The sequence below is a fragment of the Saimiri boliviensis genome, chromosome 2 (genome assembly GCF_048565385.1).
Source record: "Saimiri boliviensis isolate mSaiBol1 chromosome 2, mSaiBol1.pri, whole genome shotgun sequence".
NCBI lineage: Eukaryota > Metazoa > Chordata > Mammalia > Primates > Cebidae > Saimiri > Saimiri boliviensis.
In genome coordinates this window covers 67,189,660-67,215,874 of record NC_133450.1, presented here as the reverse complement: position 1 = coordinate 67,215,874, position 26,215 = coordinate 67,189,660, and the positions used below count along the sequence as shown (strand labels likewise).

At 45.2% G+C, this 26,215-nt stretch overlaps 1 protein-coding gene across 1 annotated transcript in view; it reads left to right on the top strand.

The window, feature by feature from the left end:
• USP3 (ubiquitin specific peptidase 3) overlaps positions 1–26,215 on the top strand; it is a 174,366-nt gene that overhangs the window by 61,942 nt on the left and 86,209 nt on the right. Inside the window, exon 3 of the mRNA XM_074393504.1 lies at positions 24,839–24,935. The gene's annotated coding sequence lies outside the window, so the exon portion shown is untranslated. The remainder of the gene's footprint in view (positions 1–24,838; positions 24,936–26,215) is intronic.

Below are 26,215 nucleotides of genomic sequence, written 5' to 3'. Positions count from 1 at the left end.
CCAAAAATCAACAGAACTAATGGTTAAAATCAGACATTTAATTTTTATTTTCCTTATCAACAAAAAATGTTAATCAGGAAGCCTTGGTTTTAAAAATCAATTTTTTGATATTTCCTCCTGAATCAACATCTAGTTTCTCAGACATGAAGGGACTCCACCCCTCCCTTTCCTGTATTCTAACTTCCAAGAGTTACCTATGGAAAAATTAGTAGTATTTGTATTGATGACCCTGTAAAATCGAATGCTGACTTCTGGTTAACAAAGTATATGGACTGAGAAATAGATAAACCGATACAAAAAAAATCCAGAAATAGACCCAACTATATGGAATTAATACTTTTAAAGTTGGCATTTCAGCCGGGCGCGGTGGCTCACGCCTATAATCCCAGCACTTTGGGAGGCTGAAGCGGGTGGATCACGAGGTCAAGAGATCGAGACCATCCTGGTCAACAAGGTGAAACCCCGTCTCTATTAAAAATACAAAAATTAGCTGGGCATGGCGGTGCGCGTCTGTAGTCCTAGCTACTCGGGAGGCTGAGGTAGGAGAATTGCTTGAACTCAGGAGGCGGAGGTTGCAGTGAGCCGAGATCGTGCCATTGCACTCCAGCCTGGGTAACAAGAGCGAAACTCCGTCTCAAAAAAAAAAAAAAAAAAAGTTGGCATTTCAAATCAACGGAGAAAAGAAGGGCTGTTCAGTAAATAGTATTGAGATAACCAGCTACACACCATTTTCCATTTGGGAAAACCATTTAAATTATATTATTACTTCACTCCTGATTCTAAAATCAATTCCAGATGAATAGAAACTGAAATGTCAAACGTGAAACCATAAAAGTAAAGGAGATGGCACAGTGGCTTACGGCTATAATCTCAATACTCAGGGAGGCCAAGGCGCAGGGGAATAGCCTGATCCCAGGAGTTCAAGACCAACCCAGGCAACTTAGTGAGACCTCATTTCCACTTAAAAAAAAAAAAAACGGATGTGGTGTCATGTGCCTGTAGTACCAGCTACTTGCGAGGCTGAGACAGGAGAATCTCTCAAACCCGGGAGAGGCTGCAGTGAGCTATGATCACACCACTGCACTCTAGCTTGTGTGACAGACGGAGTCCCTGTCCCTAGAAAAAAAATACAGGAAGAAAAATATAGTTGAATATGTTTCTAATCTTGGAATGAAGAAACTGTCCACCATGTATGGTGGCTCATACCTATAATCTCAGCATTTTGGGAGGCCCAGGCAGGCGGATCACCAGAGGTCAGGAGTTTGAGACCACCCTGACCAACATGGAGAAACCCAATCTTTACTAAAAATACAAAATTAGCCAAGTGTGGTGGTGTATGCCTGTAATCCCAGCTACTAAGGAGGCCGAGGCAGGAATCATTTGAACCCAGGAGGTGGGGGTTGTGGTGAGCTGACATTGTGCCATTGCACTTCAGCCTGGGTAACAAGAGTGAAACTCTGTCTCAAAAAAAAAAAAAAAAAAAAGCAGCAGCAGCAGCTCTGTCTGACCATGCCATGTAATACAGAAACTATATAGCTGGGTGAGGTGGCTCACGTCTGTAATCCCAGCACTTTGGGAGGCCGAGGTGGTTGGGTAACCTGAGTTCAGGAGTTTGAGACCAGCCTGGCCAACATGGAAAAACCCCATCTCTACTAAAAATATAAAAAACTAGCTGGGCGTGGTAGCAGGACCTGTAATTCTAGCTTCTTGGGAGGCTGAGTCAGGAGAATTGCTTGAAATCAGGAGGTGGAGGCTGCAGTGAGCTGAGATTTCACCACTGGACTCCAGCCTGGGTGACAGGAGAAAGACTCTGTCTCAAAAAAACAAACAACATACAGATAAGTGCCTGTTTGAAAAATAAATAAATAAAATTTCTGAAGAATAAATATATAAACAAAGGCAAAAACCAAACTAATAAAAATCATTACAGGTCAGGTGTGGTGGCTTATGCCTGTAATCCCAGCTCTTTCGGAGGCCAAGGCAGGTGGATCTCTTGAGGCCAGGAGTTCAAGACCAGCCTGGGCAACATAGCAAAATTCCATCTCTACTACAAATACAAAAAATTAGTTAGGCGTGGTGGCTGTCATCTGTAATCCCAGCTACTTGGGAGGCTGAGGCAGGAGAATTGCTTGAACCCAGGAGGTGGAAGTTGCAGTAGCCAAGATTGCACCATTGTACTCCAGCCTGGGCAACAAGAGTGAGACTCTGTTTCAAAAAACAAAACAAAACAATTTGAAAAATTTCTGAAGAATAAACATAAAAACAAAGGCAAACATCAAACTAATAGAAATCATGATAGGCCAGGTGCCGTGGGTCACAGTGGTAATCCCAGCACTTTGGGAGGCCAAGGCGGGTGGATCCCTTGAGGCCAGGAGTTCAAGACCAGCCTGGGCAACATGGCAAAATCCCATCTCTACACAAAATGTAAATATTAGCCAGGTGGGGTGGCACACGCCTGTAACCCCAGCTACTTGGAAGCTAAGGTGGTAGGACTGCCTGAGTCCGGGAGGTTGAGGCTGCAGTGAGCTGAGGTCATGCCACTGCATTCCAGCCCTGGTGACAGAGGAAGACTCTGTCTCAAAAATAAATAAATAAATAATGGCAAAATATATGAGAGCTAACTAACTTTTCTAATACCCCACTGTCTGTTTTTTTTTTTTAATTACAAATTAGTAAGAAAAAACTCTAGCCAATTTGTTCAGTCAAGGTCCAGTCGGGAAGGCAAAAGCTATGCTAGGTAATATAAACATGAAAAAATAATGTAGAGAAATGGTAGGCCAGGCGCAGTGGCTCATGCCTGTAATCCCAGCACTTTGGGAGGCCGAGGCAGGTGAATCATGAGGTTAGGCGTTCAAGACCAGCCTGGCCAACATGGTGAAACCCCGTCTTTACTAAAAATGCAAAAATTTAGCTGGGCATAATGGTGGGCGCCTGTAATTCCAGCTACTCGGGAGGCTGAGGTAGGAGAAAAGCTTGAACCTGGGAGGTGGAGGTTGCAGTGAGCAGAGATCGTGCCACTACATTCCAGCCTGGGTGACAGAGCGAGACTCTGTCTCAAAAAAAAAAAAAAAAGTAGAGAAATGGTTACACAGATGTTGGAGGGCTAAGAGGGCAAAAAGGAATACCCAGGTAACCCTGATGTTCATGACTGCTGGAGGCAGCTACCACCTTTGTGCTGGTGGAGCAAAGCATTAGAGCTTAAGTCACAAGAACCTGGGAGTATGGAGGCAGCCCCCCAGGAGGTTGGTGCTTGCCTTGCAACCTCTGCGGAGGGATTTGAAGTCCGGGCTTTGGGAGTACCTAAGGAAGCTAGAGGCTGAAGCAGGAATTTTTTTTTTTCTTGAGACAGAGTCTCGCTATGTCAGTCAGGCTGGAGCGCAATGGCTTGATCTTGGCTCACTGCAACCTCCACCTCCCGGATTCAAGCGCCTCTCTTGCCTCAGCCTCCTGAGTAGCTGGGACTACAGGCATGCACCACCATGCCCAGCTAATTTTTGTGTATTTAGTAGGGACATGGTTTCACCTGTTGACCAGGCTGGTCTTGATCTCCTGACCTCAGGTGATCTGCCTGCCTTGGCCTTCCAAAGTGTTGGGATTACAGGTGTAAGTGAGCCACCAGGTCCGGACTTGAAGCAGGGGATACTGAAAGGTGCAGGTAACAGGAAGAAAATCCCTTCTCCCCTTCTACCATTTTTCAGTCCCCACCAATGCCTCCCATTCACAGAACCTGACAGGAAACTAGCCCTCAGGGAGCTCTAGTGCCAGCAGGCACAATATAAAGAGGCAGGCTTGAGACTGACGGAAAAGAAGGAAATAACCAACACACCAGAACAAAAAGGGTCAAAGAGCATTATGAGTATCTATATCCAGCCCTTTCTTCCCTAGATAAGCAAGCTGTGTTCCAGAGAGGATGTTGCTTATGCAAGACTCACATCTAGTAATGGCCAGAGTTAGGCAGAGAAGTCTTTTCATAATTTTCTGAATTCTCCTACATCCCACTATCTCCATCCATGCTAGCTGCTTACTTACCCTAAAGCAGCCACAGCAATCTTTTTTTTTTTCTTTTAAGACGAAGTCTCGCTCTGTCTCCAGGCCGGAGTGCAGTGACACGATCTCGGCTCATCACCACAACCTCCGCCTCCCAGGTTCAAGTGATTCTCCTGCCTAAGCCTCCTGAGTAGCTAAGACTACAGGCTCGTGCCACCACACCCAGCTAATTTTTTGTATTTTTAGTAGAGACAGGGTTTCACGGTGTTAAGCCAGGATATTGTATTTTTAGTAGAGACAGGTTTCACTGTGTTGAACCAGGATGGTCTCGAATCTCCTGACCTCGTGATCCTCCTGCCTTGGCATCCCATAGTGCTGGGATTACAGGCATGAGACATTGCGCCCGGCCCCACAGCAGTCTCACGTCTGACTGTAGAAGAATCAGGCACCATTGAGCACACTGAAAATGTGTGTTTCCTCTGGCATATAATGGTGTGAAAACAAAAGGGTCTCTGAAGGTCAAAGCGAGGGTGCTGGATAAGCTGGCAGTGGTTCTGCATTTTGCCTATTCCTCGCCCAAAGTCCCCTTACGATCTCTTTTTGGAGGGAGTGACAGTTTGCCTTAAATTGTCCCCCTGCTCACATAGCTTGATACTGAGAGATGAGGAGGGTGGGGAGCGGTGGTAAACGTTACGTTTTCCTTTCATTTTCCGGTAAAGAATGGGACTCTAGCACTCTGCAGAGGCAGGCTCTGGCACGTTCTGTATGTGTATTAGTTTTCTATAGCTGCTGTAACAAATTGCCATAAACCTGAAGCAACACAATCTTATTACCTTGCAGTTTCATAGATAAAAATCCAACACGGGTTTCATCAGACTAAACTTAAGGTATTAGTAGGACTGTTCCTTTTGGGAAGCTTTAGGAGAGAATCTGTGTGCTTGCCAAGTTCAGTTTCTAGAGGCTGCTTACATTCCTTGGCTCATGGCCCCTTCCATCTTTAAAGACACCCATATTGCATCTGTCTGACTCTTCTTCTGAAGTCACATCTCCTTCTGGCTCTATTCCTCTGCCTCCTTCTCCAACTTTTGAGGACCTTTGTGATTCTATGGGGCCTACCCAGATAATCCAAGATAATATCCCCATCTCACGGTCAGCTCATTGGCCAACGATTCAACCTGCAATCCTAATTCCCTTTTGCCATATAACCTCAGCTAGGTTCCAGGATTGAGACATAGACATCTTTAGGAGACCATTATTCTGCCTACTACAGCAGGGAGCATGGGCACACCAAAATGATGTTGTTTACCCATCTTGGACATGTTCTTCAATGACCAGGAGGAATCGGTGCTCTCTTGGCCTTTTGCAGGGTAGAAAGGCAGTTTTCTGCAATCTGTCACCAGAATTTTCTATTGCCTCCACTCTAGCTGATGCCCACTACTCAACTCAAATGTTTAAATCTGGTCCACAAAAGCACAGGAACGAATACTTCACAGGAAAAGAAATATAAGTGGCCAATAAATATGAGTGAAAAATTTGAATGCTCAAACTCACTAGAGGTCATAATAATTTAAAACAATGAGACATAATTTTTCACTCACCAAGTCAGCAGTGGAGTGCAATGGCGTGATCTCAGCTCACTGCAACCTCCGCCACCTGAATTCAGGTAATTCTCCTGCCTAAGCCTCCCAAGTAGCTGGGATTACAGACGTGCACCACCATTCCTGGCTAATTTTTATATTCTTAGTAGAGACGGGGTTTTGCCACATTGGCCTGGCTAGTCTCATACTTCTGTCCTCAAGTGATCCACCCACTTTGGCTTCCCAGAGTGCTGAGATTACAGGCATGAGCCACCACACCCAGCCCAAGTTGGCAAATATTTAAAGTGAAATAACCTACTCACTGCTGGCAAGGAGGCGTTGAGGTATATACTTTTAAGCACTACTCATGGAAGTCACCAGGGGCTGCTTTTCTGGAAAATGACTGATTGTAGTATGTAGTAAGGGCCTTAAAAGAGTTAATACTTGGCCAGGCGTGGTGGCCCACACCTGTAATCCCAGCACTTTGGGAGGCCAAGGCAGGCAGATCACCTGAGGACAGGAGTTCGAGACCAACCTGACCAACATGGAGAAACCGTCTCTACTAAAAACATAAAAATTTGCCGGGCATGCTGGCAGGCACTGTAATCCCAGCTACTTGGGAGGCTGAGGCAGGAGAATTGCTTGAACCAGGGAAGCGAAGGTTGCAGTGAGCCAAAATCGCACCATTGAACTCCAGCTTGGGCAACAAGAGTGAAAGTCTGTCTCAAAAAAGAAACAAGAAAAAAAAAAAAAAAAAAAAGAGTTCATACTCTTCAACAAGGAAATTCCAATTCTAGAAAATTAACCTTAAAAAAAAAGAAACCCAGGAATCTGTAATCATTTTATCATTGAAGATATTCTAAATCATGTCACTTAAAAATTGGAAGTTTTTGCGACCCCATCTCAAAAAAAGGAAATAAATGTCCAACAGTAAATACTAAAATCCATTATAGTGGATCAACACAATAATATCACAAGCAGTCATTAAAAACCATTCTTTTCAAGAACATTTAATGGTATGGGGAAATGCTCTCTCAATAAAATATTAAGAGAAGCCTGTTAGGAAACCACCTTCACTAAACAATCTCATTTTACTTTATGTATTTACATACATGTATGTATATGGAAAACAGGGTGCTGGATGAATGCTTGCCAGTTGTCTCTGAATTTTAGCCGAAATCAGTAGGTGAGAAATACTCCCACATTTGGAAGAGAGTACTGAGACACAGGCAGAGGGCTCACTGAGAGACAGTGTAAAGAGCCATACACCCTTCCCCTCCATACCCCAGCAAGACTTTATAAGCAGAAAACTGGAAATTAGAGAGAGTCATGAGATAAGTTCTAGCCACACAGTGGCTCACACCTGAGATCATAGCACTTTGGGAGGCTGAAGCAGGCAGATCACTTGCGGTCAGGAGCTCAAGACCAGCCTGGCCAACATGGTGAAACTCTGTCCCCACTGAAAATATAAATATTAGGCAGGCATGAGGGTCCATACCTGTAATCCTAGCTACTTGGGAGGCTGAGGCATGAGAATTGCTTGAACCCAGGGGGCAGAGGTTGCAGTGAGCTGAGATCATGCCACTGCACTCCAGCTGGGGTGATAGAACAAGACTCTGTCTCGAGGGGAGGGGGGAAATAATTGGGGAAAACATTTGGAATTCATGTCATAGACGGAGCCAATAATATTAATTTATAAAAAGGGGCCAGGCGGAATGGCTCACTGTTGTAATCCTAGCACTTTGGGAGGCTGAGGTGGGAGGACGGCTTGAAGCCAGGAGTTTAAGACCAGCTTGGGCAACACAGTGAGAACCCATTTCTGGAAAAAAAAAAAAAAAAAAAATAGAGGAAATCTGAGACTGGTCACAGTTGGAACTTGCCCATGGCTAGTCCCAAAGAGACCTTTCCTTCCTCATCTTACTATGTCATGATCTAAGGATGAGGGAAAAAAACGCCATGTGTGTCTTCTCTACATTGAATACCAGGACAATGCCAGGAAGCAGGTGACCCAAGTGGCAAAGCTAAAGCACTCGGACAACCACCTCCTGGTCTGAAAGTGAAAGTGGGATGGGAGTGGGGACCAGAAGGCTGAAAGGGAGGGAAAGATCTGATAAGCCTAGTTTTTACCCTATCTCTAACTAACAAATAAAATTTATTTTAAAATTAATTTCATAATTTTTTAATTATAAAATTAATATAGAGCTCCTATATTATCAAAACTCATAAAGAGCTCCTACAAACCAAAAACAAAAACACCAACAACTGTACATAAAAATGGGCAAAGTAGGCTAGGCGTGGTGGCTCACACCTGTAATCCCAGCACTTTGGGAGGCCAAGGTTGGTGGTTCACTTGAGGTCAGGAGTTCAAGACCAGCCTGGCTAACATGGTGAAACCCTGTCTCTACTAAAAATACAAAAAGTAGCCAGGTGTGGTAGCAGGCACCTATAATCACAGCTACTGGGGAGGCTGAGGCAGGAGAATCACCTGAACTCAGGAGGTGGAGGCTGCAGTGAGCCGAGATTCCCGCCACTGCACTCTAGCCTGAGTGACAGAGCAGAGACTCCATCTCAAAAAACAAAGGGGATGGAGCAGGCAAAGTGTATGAAAAGAAAATTCACATGTAAGAAGATATAAATGGCTTGTAAAAACATGAAAATATGCTCAATCTCATTTGTCAAAAAATAAAATTAAAATTATAATGAGATTATTGTCACTTATTTTGGAAAAGTTGAAAGCCATTAAAAAGAAGGAATACTGATTTGGGACCATACAAAATATTTTGTTAAGCAAGCTGCAGAACAATGTGACCACTGGTGTCCTAAAAGAGAGAGAAAAGGAGGCTGGGCGCAGTGGCTCATGCCTGTAATCCCAGCACTTTGGGAGGCAAAGGTGAGCGGATCACGAACGAGGTCAGGAGTTCTAGACCAGCCTGGCCAACATGGTGAAACTTCATCTCTACTAAAAATACAAAAATTAGCCAGAAATGATGGGACCTGTAGTCCCAGCTACTCAGGAGGCTGAGGCAGGAAAATCACTTGAACCCGGGAGGCAGAAGTTGCAGTGAGCCAAGATCACACCACTGCACTCCAGCCTGGGCAACAGAGCAAGACTCCATCTCAAAAAAAAGAAATATACAATATATTTATACTATATATATATATAACGCACACAATGTAGTATACAAATGTATAATATAAACACTATATGTATTTATATGCACATAGCCATACATACATTCAATAATCTCTGGAAGGATAGAGAAGAGTGCTATTTGTTTCTGCTTTCAGGCAGGGGACCTGGAGAAAGGGGAACTTGCTTTTCACTGAATATTCTTTATTTATTTTACTGTGCTCAAATATACATAACATGAAATTTATTATTTTAACTATTTTAAGGTGTATGATTCAGTGTCATTTAGTACATTCATAACGTTATGCAGCCACCACCACCACCATCTAGTTTCAGAACATTTCATCACCCCAAAAGGAGACCCAATGCTCATTAGCAAGCTCTTCCTATTCCTTCCTACCCTCAGCCCCTGGCAACTACTCGAGTGCTTTCTGTCTCTACGGATTTGCCCATTCTAGATACTTTTTTTTTTTTTTGAGACGGAGTTTCGCTCTTGTTACCCAGGCTGGAGTGCAATGGTGCGATCTTGGCTCATCGCAACCTCCGCCTCCTGGGTTCAGGCAATTCTCCTGCCTCAGCCTCCTGAGTAGCCATTCTAGATACTTCACACAAACGGAATGATATAATATGTGGCCTTTTATGTGTGACTTCTTTTAGTCAGCATAATGCTCTCAAGGTCCATCCACATTGTAGAATGTATCAGTACTTCTTTCCCTTTTATGACTCAATAATATTCCATTGTATAGAGAAACCACATTTCGTTTATCTGTTCATCAGTTGATGGCATTTGGGTTCTGTCTGCCTTTTAGCTATCATGCAAAGTGCTGCTGTGAACATTTGTGTACAAGTTTTTGTCTAAACACCTGTTTTTCAGTTCTTTTGGGTATATCCCCATCAATGGAATTACTGGGTCATATGATAATTACTGAAAACCTTTGAGTGGTTTTTGAATATTGTGCCACATGCATATATTATCTAACAAAAATTGATTATTTTAATAAAAATAACCAAGTAGAGATAAATTATATATATATATAATATGTACAAATTATATATATAAAATTTTTTTTGAGACAGAGTTTCGCTCTTGTTGCCCAGGCTGGAGTGCAATGATACAATCTTGAATCACTACAACCTTTGCCTGGGTTCAAGGTTTTCTCCTGCCTCAGCCTCCTGAGTAGCTGGGATTACAGTTATGTGCCACCGTGCCCTGTTAATTTTGTATTTTTAGTAGAGACAGGGTTTCTCCATGTTGGTCAGGTTGGTCTTGAACTTCCGACCTCAGGTGATCTGCCCGCCTTGACCTCCCAAAGTGCTGGGATTATAGGCGGGAGCCACCATGCCCGGCCAAATATATTGTTTTATAATCACAGTTTGGCATCCCTGCAAAAATCAGCACTGGATGAATCAGTAGTCTCACAGGCCCTAAAAGAAACTGAAGTATAGGAAATAAACATACAATCCAGTTTTTAAATATGACTCATAGAACCAGTAGGTCTTCAGGCTACAAATTACTCCCCGTCATTAAATGTTCCAGCAGCATCGCCCTGGTGTATGAGGGCAGGGCTGTGAGAATGTTCTCTAGATCCATGGTTTTTTAAAAGGTAAAGCAGTAATTGAAGTTGACTTCAAACCTGTGATTACGTTGACTTGGTCTGATAATTGCAGGGACCTCACTGGAAGCCCTGGCTCCCACAGCACCACCTATGTCCCCTAGGGGGCGAGCCAGGGAGAGACCAGAGTCCCCAGGGGAGCTCTGAGCCAGCGGCTGGGGAGAATTTGTTCGGCAGAACTTTTACAAAGGCAAAAAGAAGATCATCGAAAAGGAGTCACAGAGGGGGAAAAGGGCAAGAAGGGGAAACACTGCGACAAAGACCCCAGCCCTGGGACACTTGGGAAACGTTATTTCTCAAGCACTTTATTATTATTTTTGAGACAGAGTCTTGCTCTGTCGCCCAGGCTGGAGTACAGTTGTGCAATCTCGGCTCACTGCAATCTCTGCCTCCGGGGTTCAAGCTGTTCTCCTACCTCAGCCTCCCAAGTAGCTGGGATTACAGGTGCCCACCACCATGCCTGGCTAATTTTTTTTTTTTTTTTTTTTTTTTTTTTAGACGGAGTTTCACTCTTATTGCCCAGGCTAGAGTGCAGTGGCGTGATCTCGGCTCACTGCAACCTCTGCCTCTGGGTTCAAGTGATTTTCCTGCCTCGGCCTCTCGAGTAGCTGGGATTACAGGCATGCACCACCACATCCTGCTAATTTTTGTGTTTTTAGTACGTTTCTCGATGTTGGTCAGGCTGGTCTCAAACTCCTGACCTCAGGTGACACACCCGCCTCAGCTTCCCAAAGTGCTGGGATTACAGGCATGAGCCACTGCACCCAGCCTTTTAATTTTTGTATCTTTAATAGAGAGGGGGTTTCGTCCTGTTGGGCAGGCTGGTCTCGAACTCCTGACCTCAAGTGATCCGCCTGCCTCTGCCTCCCAAAGTGCTAGGATTACAGGTGTGAGCCTTTCAAGCACTTTCTTTTTATGAACAAGGAGACTGAGACCCCGAGTAGCTACTGATGTTCACAAAGGCTGTGAGCATGAAGCCTGGAAACCGCTACTATGCTGCAATGCACAGTGTGGGAAGAGAGGCTTTCCACCTCTGATGGGGCTGTGTTTGAGTCCCTCCCTCCCTTTCCACCTCCCTTCCCACTACCACCACTTACTTAAATGTGTAACTCAGGGTCACTAACTTAACCTTTCCCAGCCAGTTTCATTATCTGTATAGTGGGTGTCATACCATCTTCACCAGGCTGAGGCAGGGAGGTGATATGTATGCACAGGACTTTCCTTATGCGTGGGATGTAGTAGATTCTCAATAAACATTTGTTACGTGAACGAATATTGTCTCCTCTAGCTCTCTCAAAGGCAATTGTTCTGCTGCCCCAGCACGTTTTTATTGATGACATTTCAGGCAGTATCCTTATGACCTCTCCATATCCAGAAGGCTGGGAAGGGAAGGAAAGGAGAGTTTGGGGTGTCTGTGCCATTCCTGTTGTGATGAAAAGCTGCTTTGTGAAGCCCAAGCAGCACCAGCCCCACTTGGAGGCTGCACATCTGTCACTCGGAGGTCCTCAGTACCCCCAGGTCCTGGCCTTTTCTGCCAGCAAAGTGGCATCCCTGGGTTTTGGATCCAGGGGTCTTCAGAGGCCAACAGAGCCACACACACCTCATCCCGTTCCTGCCTCCCCTCCCCGAGCATCTGACAGAGGCCAGTTCGGCAGTTTCAGGTAATACTCATCAAAGTGTTGTATGAGAACTGTTGGTTATGCCCAGCTACACAGTCCTCCTGCATACCGTCAGACACGTCAGAGCCTGGTAAACTTTATTTCACTGCATTATAAAGTTCAGGTCATGTTTTCTCAGTCTTCATTGTTTACGCTTTATATTGCACAAGACTTTTAAAAGATTAGGTTGTAAATTGTAATTCTCACAATTCCTTTTTTGGGAGAAAGGAAGGTGTGGAGGGGACTAAAACGTACTTTATTCATTATTAAAAATGTCGCTATAGTACACAAAATGGGAAAAATATAGAAAAGAAAGAAAAAGGCCAGGCATGGTAGCTCATGCCTGTAATCTCAGCACTTTGGGAGGCTGAGGCGGGTGGATCACTTGAGGTCAGGAGTTTGAGACCAGCCTGGCCCACATGGCAAAACCCCAACTCTACTAAAAATAGAAAAATTAGTTGGGTGTGGTGGTGTGTGCCTGTAATCCCACCTACTAGAGAGGTTGAGGTGTGCTTGAGCCCAGGTGGCGAAGGTTGCAGCGAGCAGAGATCGAACCACTACACTCTAGCCGGGGTGACAGTGAGACTCTGTGTCAAAAACAAACAAACAAACAAAAACAAACAAAAAAAAGAAAGAAAGAAAGAAAGAAAGAAAAATCTCCCAGAACTCCACCATTCAACTGCTATTGGTATTCCCTTTTACAATTTTTTTAAAAGAGAGGTATTGCTTTGTTGCCCAAGCTGGGGTGCAGTGGCACAATCACAGCTCACTGCAGCCTCGAACTCCTAAGCTGAAGTGATCCTTCTCACCTCAGCTTCCTGAGTAGTTGGGATTATGGACATACTACCATATCCGGCTTACTGTTGGTGTTTATTAGTGGATTTTAAAAACACTTTAAAATACGCTTTTTACAAAGTTGCGATAATAACATTTACTATTTTAAAAATGGGTTTCCTCATTGCTTGAAAATAATATTCATTCATTCAACATTTCCTCAATGCTTACCATGTGCCTAGCACTGGGGTACGATGATGAATGAGCTAAACTGGACTTGGTGGCTCACACTTGCAATTCCAGCACTTTTGGAGGCTGAGGCAGGAGGATCACCTGAGGCTAAGAGTTCAAGGCCAGCCTGGGGAACATGGAGAGAACTCATCGCTAAAAAACAATCGTGATAAAAAATAAAAACAAAGAACAATGAAACAGGGTCCTTTCCAGGGTGACGTGCCTCCTCTTGTCACCACAATTTCAGCTCATTTATGTGTTTGCTAAATATGGCTTGAATATCTGTCCCCTCCAAAACTTATGTTGAAGTTTAATCCCCAGTGTAGCAATATTCAGAGTTGAGGCCTTTAAGAGGTGATTGGGTCCTGAGAGCTCTGCCCTCATAAATGGATAAATCCATTCATGAATTCATGGGTTGATGGACTAATGGGTTGCTGCAGGAATGGGACTAGTGGCTTTTTAAGATGAGGATGAGAGAATTGAGCTAGCACACTCAGTCCAGTCCGCTCACCTCAAGGTGCCCTGTACCACTCTTCAGAGAGTCCCCACCAGCAAAAGGCCCTCACAAGATGTGGACTTTACAGCCTCCAGAACTGTAAGAAATAAATTTCTTTTCTTTATGTATTACCCAATCTGTGGTATATGTTACAGCAACAGAAAATAACCTGAGATGGTGGTGCTGCTGACTGGGGGGAAGCCTTCAAAAAAATTTAGAAAGGGAACTTTGGATGGGTGTGGTGGCTCATATTTCTAATCCCAGCACTTTGGGAGGCTAAATTGGGAGGATGGTTTGAGCCCAGGAGTTAGTGACCTCCTAAGTAACATAGCAAGACCCCGCCTATACCAAAAGAGAAAAAAAAATTAGCCTGGCTTGGTGGCGCAGGCCTGTAGTCCCAGCTTCTGGGGAGGCTGAGTGGGAGAATTGCTTGGGCCCAGGAGTTCAAGGTTACAATGAGCTATGATATGATAGTGCCACTGTAAATTAAAGGCAGAGTAGGGAAGTATGCCTGATAAGGGCAAGAAACAGCAGGGAGGCTGGTGGGGCCAGAGAAACACAGGTGCTCAGACAGTGCTTGCTGAGCGAGTGAATTACCCAGCATGCGGCGCAAACACTTTAGTTTGGTCCTCAGAGTGCCAAAGTAGCTCTCAACTTGTGTCTCCCTCTGCCTCCTTTCTCTCAGGTTAAAAAAAAAAAAAATCATCTGTGCAGAAGTTATTGTCCCAAAATTGCTGATGGATTTTTCAAAATCTCATTCTTCCCACAGTCCTCCTTTAACTCTGCTTTCCATTTAACTGGGAGTCTGCCCATGAGGGAGTTTTCCTCTTCCTGGGTCACTTGCACGGGTCTCTGCACCCTTCTTGGTATGATTTCTTCAGTGCTGACAACTGAACCTGGTACAGAGTAAATGTTCAGTAAAAGAGCTCTTGACTGACTGAATGAATTTCCCCTGAGAGTTACATCAATCCTTTCTACATCCCACTTCTCTTAGCCTTTCTACTGGTCATACCCATGCCAGCTTTGCTTACTTCTGCTTTTAAAAACAAAAACAAAAACCCTGTAATCCCAGCACTTTGGGAGGCCAAGGCGGGTGGATCACGAGGTCAAGAGATCGAGACCATCCTGGTCAACATAGTGAAACCCCATCTCTACTAAAAATACAAAAAATTAGCCGGGCATGGTGGCGCATGCCTGTAATACTCAGGAGGCTGAGGCAGGAGAATTGCCTGAACCCGGGAAGCGGAGGTTGCGGTGAGCCGAGATCTCGCCATTGCACTCCAGCCTGGGTAACAAGAGCGAAACTCCGTCTCAAAAAAAACAAAAACAAAAAAACTCATATGAGTTACCATCATCAGTTATTCACTCTGTCTGTTCCTTTTCCTGGATGGGTGCTGGGCACCACCTCTCAGTGGCATTCTTATTGCACACCAGCCTCCTTTGATCCTATAGAGGCTGCAGATCTTTTAGGGAAGGAGGGAGAGAATGCCTGCCTACCTGCATAGCACTTGAAAGAGCAGATCCAGCCAGTCAAAACTCTCACACCTCACCTTCGACCTTTCCAACTCCACCCCAAGAGTCTATCAGAGTGGAAATCTAGACGCTGTTTGCACCAATCCTCCCTCTGCCCACCCTTCCCCACACCATAGGATGAGAAGCTACAAGTCAGGCAAGGAGCAAGTTGTGGCTCCGATTTGAGATTGAGCAAGTAGAACTCCCACTTCCTAGTCAAATCCACATTTGTCCTTTTCCACCTTGTTGTGACACCTGCATCATATCACAAACAGCAAAATTTATTTATGGGATTGTCTGAGAGAAACAGGACAAAAACCCTGGACTGGGATGATGAGATTTGGGTTTTCCTCCTGGCTTGGGCTCTTTAGGTCTCAGTTTCCTCATCTGCAAAAGGGTGGATTGGACTAGATGTTCTCCAAAAGTCATTCATGTACCAAGAACCTAGTCCAGGATCTTGTCTCCAAGGGAAAGGCTGCCACACAGGACTCAAATCTTCCACAGCAACTGCTCCGTCCCCAGCATCAATCCCCCCACCCCAAACTCAATCCCACACCACCACCCCATCACGGGAACCTAGATGGTGGACAGGCCTGTGGGGATGGTGTGCAGAAGTACATCAACTTATTCAAGGGAGCTTGGCCCTGAGAAAAGCTGGTGGTCTGCCAACATTCTCAGATGCTGAAATATATCAAAACACTCACTTAAGAACATACGCTGAGAACCACTGTGGCGAGACGAAGAGAGGATACTGCTTTGCTCCTACCCACCCTTCTCTCCCAACTATACATCACCCACTGCCCCCGCCCAGGACGGCTGCTCCTGGAATCCAAGGAAAAGGGAGAAGTCGGCTTGGCCGGAGTGTGTGTCTCAATGACAAGAGGAGCTCCCTGGCTTTCTGGAGTCCTGCCCTCCTGGCCTCTGTTCCCCTCACCCTCAGTGCCACAGGCACAATGGCCAAGTTCCTTTAAAAATTCCCTTTCTCTATGCTCCAAACTGCCTTTCCTGTTCTCCAATTATTCAGACTCACATTAAAGTATGAAGATGGCTTTGCGGAGGGGCTCTGATAGGTGTTCATCTTTAGCATAAGGAGAATAAAGGACCTGATTTCCTAGATAGTGTGTAATTTCTTTAGTTGGGAAGAGAGGCCCTGCCTTTTTATTTATTTATTTCTTATCATTTTTGGAGACAGAGTCTTGCTCTGTCACCAGGCAGGAGTGCAGTGGTGCAATCTCAGCTCACTGCAACCTCTGCCTCCCGGGTTCAAGCGCTTTTCCTGCCTCAGCCTCCTGAGTAGCTGGGACTATACAGCATACCCCAGCTAATTTTTGTATTTTTACTAGAGATGGGGTTTCACCGTGTTGGCCAGGATGGTCTCTATCTCCTGACCTCGTGATCTGCCCACCTCGGCCTCTCAAAGTGCTGAGATTACAGGCATGAGCCACCGCTCCCAGCTGAGGCCCCACCTTTTATAAGGGCCTGGGCTGCCAGCTTTGTGCCCTCAATTTCTTTAGAATCCGTTCAGACTTATCCATCCTTTCTGTAACCAGGTCCAGGCTGTATCGAGGTCACCTTTGTCTTTCAACATAAATATTCTAGTAAACTTCTCCCTCGTACTCACTTCAGAGGATCCAGGGCAAAATAAATCTCTGAAAGTATTTGTAGGGTGAAGCTGGTGACTCATGCCTAGTTTGGAGTGCTAAGTGTTACATTACATGTTCTACTCATGTGGAATTCTCATTCATCTCTCACCACTCTATGGAGTAGGCACTATTTTAACCCCCATAAGTTTTGAACCTAGAAGGTGTGCTGCCCATTGCTAAAGCCAAGGCTCTGCCCATCGAGTCACTGTATCAAGTGCCAAACATTTATTAAGAACCTATTCCAGGTACAAAATCCTGGGTGGGGCCAGCAGATGACCAATATGCAGATGAATGAAGAATGGGTAGCTCTTGAATTCTAGGAGCACAATGTCTAGCCTGGGAGGTGGTGTGAGCATGAAGCACTCTATTCCAAAGCAACCTGAAGTAAGTGCTATCTCAGAGGTACAAGGGGAGTCCTGTGGGAATGTGGCTGAGGAGAGAGATCAATGCACATTCAGACAGAGAAACGGAGAGAGAAGCAGAGACAGAGAGAGGAAAGAAGGGAGGAAGAGAGAAGGGAAGGAGGGAAAGAAAGCAGCAAGAACATGAATGAGGTAAGTGCTGGGAAGAATTTTTCTAGAGATGGGCTTTGTGCTAGGCCTTGGTGGATGGGTCAAATTCCCCAGGCTGGAGAGAAACAGGCAGAGGAAACAGCTCAAGCCAGGAGCCAGGGTGACGGCATTCAGGATCTGCTCCACAGTCAGGCCCGTGTGGGGGTGTGGAGAGAGGCAAGGCTGGCAGGTCAAATGGAGGAGAGCCCAGATGCCAGGGAGAGGTCTGGGCTTGCTTCTGGAGGCAGGAAGGAGCTGCTGAAAGCTGCTTATCGATCTAGCATGACAGGCAGGAAGAGCTGATGCAAGCTTGCGAACACTGGTAGTGGAGGCAGGGAAGAGGTCTTCACATGGTTTATCTCTTCTTTGGCCAAGGCCCATTGCCAGGCTGGACACTTGAGAGGGCAGGAAGAGGAGAGATGGTCCCAGTGTTGGGAGCGCTCTGAGCACAGACTGAGCCTAAGGCTTCTCCAAGGCCTATGGAGGGTCTCAGAAGGGCAAGTGGCCTAATTCTGAGGGGCAAGGAAAGACCTAAAGGAAACACCAAGGGTCCTAGAGTAGGAGGGGTAGTGATCAAGCACAGGGGAAATGGGAAGGAAATGAACCATTCTGGGACACGGGCAGGAAGAATCTTCAATTCAGTCAAAGGAAAATAAGTGTCCTTACCCCTTGCCTATTCAGGCTCATTTCTTTTTTTGTTGTTTGTTTTGTTTTTGAAACAGAGTTTCATTCTTGTTGCCCAGGCTGGAGTGCAATGGAGCAATCTCAGCTCAGTGGCACAATTCTCAATGGCGCAATTCTCCTACCTCAGCCTCCCAAGTAGCTGGGATTACAGGCACCCGCCACCAAACCTGGCTAAATTTTTGTATTTTTAGTACAGACGGGGTTTCTTCTTGTTGGCTAGGCTGGTCTCCACCTCCTGATCTCAGGCGATCCACCCGCTGTGGCCTCCCAAAGTGCTAGGATTACAGGCGTGACCACCACACCTGGCCGTGGCTCATTTCTTACTTTGAAACTCTTTTAAGGAACTGCAGGAAAAAAACTTTTCTTCTGAGTGCAGTAAAATTGAGACACTAACCACCTGGAACATTCAAATCACTGGGATTTTTTTTTTTTTTTTTTTTAAGAGATGACATCTTGCTCTATTACCCAGGCTGGAGTGCAGCCTCAAACCGGCTCAAGAGATTCTCTCTTGCTTCAGCCTCCCAAGTAATTGGGACCACATACATGCATCACCACACCAAGCTAATTAAAAAAAAAAAAAAAAATTTTGCCCAGATGGGAACTCACTATGTTGCCCAGGCTTATCTCAAACTCCTGGATTCAAGTGATCCTCCCGGCCTAGCCTCCCAAAATGCTTGGATTACAGGCCTGAGCCGCACTGCCTGGCCCTGCGATTGTTTTTTGATTCAATCTTAGAAGTAGAATAGGTAAACAACCACAGACAAGTTAGTATCAGGACGTCAACCACAAAAAGACCTGCTCTGGATGACCACAGAGTCAGCAATGTAAGCAGAAGGTGACTCAGCCCAGGACCCATTTGAGGTAGGTGGAGCAGGCAACCCTAAAAGTTTGCTCCATCCTTTTACTGTTTTTGGAGGCCCTAAGTCCTGAAGACCTTATGGAATCCTCCTCTAATATACAATTAAACATTTTAAAATAAAAATAGGCTGCTGCAATGGCTCACATCTGTAATCCCAGCACTTTGGGGAGCCAGGCTAGGAGTTTTGTGACCACTCTGGGCAAAATAGCAAGACCCCCATCTCTACAAAAAAAAAAAATTGTTTAAAAAAATTAGGCAGGCATAGTAGCATGCATCTGTAGTCCCAGCTACTTGGGAGGCTGAGGTGGGAGGACTGCTTGAGCCCAGGAGTTGAAGGTAACAGCAAGCTATGATTGTGCCACCACACTCCAGCCTAGATGACAGAGTAAGAGTCTGTCTCTAAAAATAACAATAAGGCTGGACGTGGTGGCTCACGCCTGTAATCCAAGTACTTTGGAGGCCAAGGTGGGCAGATCACCTGAGGTCGGGAGTTCAAGACCAGCCTGACCAACATGGTGAAACACCGTCTTAAAAAATAATAATAGGCCGGGCTCGGTGGCTCCAGCCTGTAATCCCAGCACTTTGGGAGGCCGAGGCGGGTGGATCACGAGGTCAAGAGATCAAGACCATCCTGGTCAACATGGTGAAACCCCGTCTCTACTAAAAATACAAAAAAATTAGCTGGGCATGGTGGCGCGTGCCTGTAATCTCAGCTACTCAGGAGGCTGAGGCAGGAGAATTGCCTGAACCCAGGAGGCGGAGGTTGCGGTGAGCTGAGATCGCGCCATTGCACTCCAGCCTGGGTAACAAGAGCGAAACTCCGTCTCAAAAAATAATAATAATAATAATAATAAATAATAAATTAATAAATAAAATAAAAATAATAAAGTGTAAAACAAAATTTACACATATACTATCATTCAATTACATTCTCTGACTGTAAAATTCTTAACTTCAGTAGAGTTGAACGTTTCTCCCTCTTTCTCTCTCTCTTACCTGCTTTGCTAACCAGCACTGCCCTCCCTAGCCTGTCACCATGCCCAGCAGCCCATTATGAGAAAGACATTTCTTTGGATCTTGAAAATGTGTGCATTTTTTAAGAATTCCTAATTGAAAGGGAGAGGATGTAACAGTTCAAGGCGGCAGAATGGAGTTAGGAAGAGCTGGGCTTGGGAGGTAAACAGCCTGCCTGGCCGTGAGACCTTAAGCAAGTTCTTTAGTCTCTCTAAGGTTCAGTTTCCTCATTTGTAAAATGGGGAGGAAGAAACTAGTAATATCCCTCTTGTAGTGTTGTCCTGAGGATGAAATGAGTCCACACACAGCCAGAAAGCATTCAGAAGAGTGCCTGGCATACAGTGAATCTCCTAAGTGTTGCTGTTATCACTTTCCTCTCCATCACAATGCAATGGAGGCTCATTCTCCCCATTATAGTTAAGTAGTATGAGGCTCTGAAAAGCGAAGTAACTTGTTTTCAGATGCACAGCTAAGAAGTAGTGGGATTAGCTGGGAGTCAAAACCCAAGTTAGTTTGACTCTAAAGACCCACCTTCTCTCCTCCATTGTCCTGCAAATTTCCCTGAGTGGGGAATAACATGAGGCTTTAAGTTTTTAAAAATATTACTTACCTTTTTGATAACCAATGGTACAAAATTCAAGAATAATAGTATGGTGTATAGGGAAAAAGTAATTTCCTCCCTGACCCCAGGTCAACAGCTGTTCCTTGCAGAGCCAGCTTTAGAGTAAGCTTTTCACTGCTAATGCACATTTATTGTCCAGATTAATGTAATTCCCTGAGTACCTCATCTGTGCCAGACACTCTATCCTGGGGCTTCAGAGGGCTCCCAGGCATGAGTCTGGAGGTTATTGATGGAAGGAACTACTATACTGACTGCTGCATTTGGTGCTTTTCCCTCTGCAGCCCTCTTTTCCTCCAGTAAAATTAGCTTGCACCTTTTGCACACTGGAAAAGGCTAATTCAGTGCCCTAAAACCTCTTCTGTAGCTTCCTGGCAAGCAAGGAGCATTATGGTGTCAGGAGCTGACCAGAGGACTCTGTGATGCTGGATCTGGGACCAGCTTCCTCCTCTATGAAACTCCTGACCCTTCTAGTTCTCTAATTGCTCTGCCCCAGGGGCTCTTAGGAAGCATCATTTTCCATGAAGCCTTGCTGCGTCTGGGTTCCATTTCTAGCCAGAAGACCCCAGCTGTCCCACAGGTAACTGAGAAAGGCCAAAGAGCTCTAAGGCCCTTTCCTTACTTTCTCACCATTGTTCTTTGGACAGTAATAATGTTAAGTATATATGTATTTCCCCCCTGCTATTGCTGCCAGAAAATATTTATAACCGGGTCAACACAGCAGAGCTTTCTCAATGACTTAATTATAAAATATGCTTATAACCTGTGATGTGATTACATAAATGCACAAAAGCAACTTCAGAAAATGGTGCTGACTGTAATAAAGGAATCCTTGCTTTCTCTTTTCAAACATTAAGGATCTGGCTGAGGTAGATAGAGCAGGGATGTCGCCATTTTGGAAGCAGCTATTATTATTCCCATTTCAGAGATGGAGACTCAGGAGAGGTCAGGCTGCTTTTCCAAGATCAGTGATAGAAGCAGGACTCCAGCTTGCTTGATTTTTTTTTTTTTCTTGATATTTGACTCAAAGCCCTGTTTTTTTTCCAATGCATCGAGCACCACATGGAAAGGTCTGAGACTATGAAAATCTATGTTCTGGATGTTTGGGAAAATCATTTTCTGGTTAGCTGAATATTCTGGATAGAAGAATGGACACTTCAGATTAGTTAGGGAGGAAGAGAGGAAGACAGAGGTGGAAGTTCCCTAAGCCTAAGATTCTTCTTCCCATCACAATTCACTTTTTAAACTATATGAAGCCTCTCCTTCTCAGTAGGTTGTAAACTCCTCAGGGACAGTCTAGGAGAGATCTGGTAATGAAAAGGTGTGCGTGTGGCCGAGAGTCACATCTCCATTCTAACCCCTGCCTATTTGTTTCTAGTGAGGTAGGCACTGTGGTTTTTATTTGCATTTCCCAGATGACTAATACAGTCAAACTTTTTTTTTTTTTTTTTTTTTTTTGAGACATGGTCTCGCTCTGTCGTCCAGGCTGGAGTGCAGCAGTATAATCACAGCTCACTGCAGCCTCGACCTCCTGGGCTCAAGTGATCCTCTCACCTCAGCCTCCCAAGTAGCTGGGACTACAGGCGTGCGTGCACTACCACACCTGGCGAATTTTTGTATTTTTTTGTAGAGATGGGTTTCACCATGTTGTCCAGGCTATGAACATCTGATAGATTTTTAGTAATTGTTAGTTTGTTTCTTTACTCTGTCTCCCCTTTCTTTCTGTATCTTCGCCCCTTATCCCCTCTCCCAGGACCTGGCAAAATGCAACCTCAAAAGATGCCAGAGTCCTGGGGATCCAGATTCCTCTACTTACAGTTCTCTGTGACAACCCTTTAGCAGTCCTTCATCATCTTACCTTGCCAGCCTCATCTCTCAGCCTTCCATCCCCTTGTACATGACTCTCCAGCCAGACTATCAGTCTCAGTCCTCTCTGAGCCTTTGAGTTTTTACAGAAACTGTCCCATATGCGTGGGACACTATGCACACTTCCCCACTCCTTCCCCATACTTCATCTACCTAATGCCTAGGTCTCCTCAAGTCTCAGGTCATATGCTACTTCCTCCAAGAAGCCTTGCTTGATGCTTCCCCCACCCCCACTCACCAGCCTGGGTGAGTGCGTCTTGTTTGTGGCTAAAATACATCCTGTGCTTCCCTTCCTAGCACTTATCACACTGTGTTGCAACTGCCTGTTTGCTGCTCTGTTTCTCTTACACCTTGCCTCATCCCTTTGAGGCTTAAACTGCGTGTTGCACACTCATATCTCAAAGCCTAGTGCAACAGTGATATTTGTTAAATGAATGATCTAGCTTAGATCTCTCTGAAAGGACAAAAAGCTAACCTATGCCACCTCCCACATCATTCCTCCTGTTTGTCAAGATCTCAACAAAATGGACATTTAGGGAAGGTCTACCAGGCCAGGCCCTTTACTGGTGATGTCATTTTCACAATTAAAAGGCTTAAAGTTCCGAGTCTAGACAGCCCTTTGACTGAAACTCAGAGGTTCTGATGTCTAAACAGGCAATTAATGAGCAAGGGGAAATTAGCAATACCACAATACTTTCCATCTTGATAGTGGCAAAGAGATGCCAACAGAATAGAGGACCCATGTAGCAATGAGCTGCTGAATCTTCAGTGCCTGGTAATGGTAGGAGCACAGACAAGATATGCCGAATAAACGAATGTTTGAAGAGGGAACACGAAAAGGGCAGACTATAAGCCTAGAAGGCCCATGTTTCATTCTAGACCTGATCTAATGTATTTCTCCCATTTCCTCCTAGTGTTATTGATAAACAAAACTGGACACTGAAACATTTTTATCATGGGCAGCTGTTCACAGCCCCAGCCAGAGTTTTTTTTTTTTTTTTTTTTTTTTTTCTCTTTCCTTTTTTTTTTGAGATGGTGTCTCACTCGGTTGCCAGGCTGGAGTACAGTAGTATGATCTTGGCTCACTGCAACCTCCAACTCCCTGGTTAGAGCAATTCTCCTGCCTCAGTCTCCCAAGTAGCTGGATTACAGGCACCCACCACCATGCCCAGCTAATTTTTGTATTTTTAGTAGAGATGGGGTTTCACCATGTTGACCAGGATGGTCTTGATCTCCTGACCTTGTGATCTTCCTGCCTCGGCCTCCCCAAGTGCTGGGATTACAGGCATGAGCCACCATGCCCAACCCCAGCCAGACCTTCTTGTGACTTCTGCTCAGACATCTTTGGCTAAAACGGCCACACCTAGCTACAAGGGAAGCTGAGAAATACCGAGTTGTGAAACCAAGAGCAAAAGAAAATAGATTTGGGGTAAATAGCAGTCTCTTCCCCACAGCATACAAAGGCAGTCTTGCCTCGGCTCGTGTCACTGGACGACTGTGAGCTATCACGGGATTGCTGGATTCTCTCTGGAAAGGCCCTCAGTGGACATTTAGTTCAACCCCCTGATTTTACAGATGGAAAGAAAGATTGGGGCCCAGAGGGAAGTCACTTATTCACTATCAAAGAGTTGTCTGGGGCCAGGCAAAGTGGCTCATGCTTGTAATCCAGCGACTCAAGAGGCTGATGTGGGAGGATCGCTGGAGACCAGTCTGGGCAACATACTGAGACCATTATCTCTACAATTTTTTTTTTTTTTTAATTAGCTAGGCGTGGTGGCACATGCCTGTGGTTCCAGCTACTTGGGAGTCTGAGGCAGGAAGATAGCTTGAGCCCAGAAGTTCAAGGCCGAGGTGAGCTGTGATTGCGCTCCAGCCCGGGTGACAAAGAGAGACCCTGTCTCCAAAAAAAAAAAAAAAAAAAAAAAAGTTGTTTGGTGCTAAAGCCACACTGTTTGGCTTAATCTGTCAGTGCTTTGTCTGCAAAGCAGGTCTTTAAACAAGACGACGTCTTCATCTCCTTCATAAAAGGAGATTACAATGATAAAGCGGAAAGCCTTAAAAGCAATAGAAGTCAATATGTTGATGACATGGTAATTGAGACAATGGCACCAAACAAAAATCTTTCTTCAGTTACTCAGAGACTTTTCTGTGTCCTGTGGTCACTAAGCGTCTCCATTATTCAGAACTTTGGCTTCTCCTGTGCAATACTGTGAAATCATTCACATGACCATGCGCACAAGGGCTGAAACTTTACCTTCTTTGATAAAAGACCAGTTATTGATTGTGTAAATTTGTGCAATTTTTAACATTCTTTGAGCTTTAGTTCTCTCACCAGTAAAATGGAGATAATATCTACTTCCCGGGTTTTTTTAGCAGGGAGGGGGACGATTAAAGAATAAATAAAAGCCATAACATTTACTGGGTCCAAACTAGTTGCCATAGTATCAGGGACCTAGTTGGGACCCAGTAAAATGTAAGTTTCTGTTCTCAAATAGTGGATGGAGGTCCTTGAATACATAGAGGACCATATCACGTAATTATTGCTGTAATTGCTTTAAAAAGAAGCACTTCCAACAAGATTCAGTGGACAAATCGTGTTTTAAGATCTGCTATTGCTGAACTAGGTGCTGAGAATCCTCCGATGACAAGAAAAACACCTAGTCCCAAGAGAGACTGAAATGTGAACAGAAAATAACAGCACCATGTGAGAAGTGTGCTTGGGTGAGTAATGGAGGGCTTCCTGGAAGAGGCTATGTGCTTCATGGGGAAGGATTAGGAGCAGACCAGGTAGAAGGGGACAAGACGGGGGAGGACCCAGAGGTGTGAGGAAGCACATTTTCTATGAGGAGACTATTTGAAGTACTTCTGTAACAAGGGAAAAAGAAAAAAGCAGCAGCTGTAATAAGAGGGAGGGGCCCGGTACCTGTGAGAGCAGTGGGTCTTGGATTTTATCCAAAAGATGGGAAACCACATAACAATTCCAGGAGGGAGATGATGTGAAAGGGGTGAATGGGAAGAAGTGGGGAGAAGAACACAACCGGTATTCCTGAGTGGGGAAGTGAGGGCTGGGTGGTTGGAGCCCACACTCACCCCTCTCCAATTATTTAGTCATTCAACAAGTAGTTACCGAGGGCCTGCCACCTACCAGGCTATATTCCAGGAGCTGGAAATCAGGCAACCAACAGGACTGGCAAGGTCTTTGTTCTTATGGAGCCCGACAATAGATAAGCAAGTAAACATTCAAGGAAATCTCAGGTGCCACTAGGAAAATTAAACCAGGCAACTGAAGAATTTCTGAGCGGCAGCGGCCCATTCCCCGCCCCCGACACTTACAAAAGCCTCTTCTTGATCTAACTTTGGTTTTCCAAGGACGCGTTTCTCCTAGAAAAATCTCTATGGTAAATATTAATAATTAAGCCATCTTGGCTGGGCGCGGTGGCTCACACCTGTAATCCCAGAACTTTGGGAGGCCGAGGCGGGCAGATCACCTGAGGTCAGGAGTTCAAGACCAGCCTGGCCAACATGGCGAAACCCCATCTCTACTAAAGATACAAAAATTAGCCGGGCACGGCGGCAAGCGCTTGTAATCCCAGCTACCCGGGAGGCTGAGGCAGAAGAATCGCTTGAACCAGGGCGGCAGGAGTTGCAGTGAGCCGAGATTGTACCACTACACTCCAGCCTGGGTGACGGAGTGAGACTCCGTCTCAATTAAAAAAAAAAAAAAAAAAAAAAATTAAGCTATCTCTCGGAGTGTTCCCAATGAGCCTTCCCCTGAGAGGGGAGTAGTCAGAGCTAGTTTTCCCCAGGGCCTGGTCTGCCTTGTAATTCTCGGTTAAGGACCATTAATTCTGCCAAAAGTCCTAAGTTTAGGGTTTTAGGAAAATCGCGGCAACCCGGAGACCTTTCCTGAAGTGGTTTCCTTGCAACATGTGACCTCGCCCTCCCCTCACTACCCGGCCCACTTCCGTGTACATACAGTTATCCTTTAGGAGAGAAACATT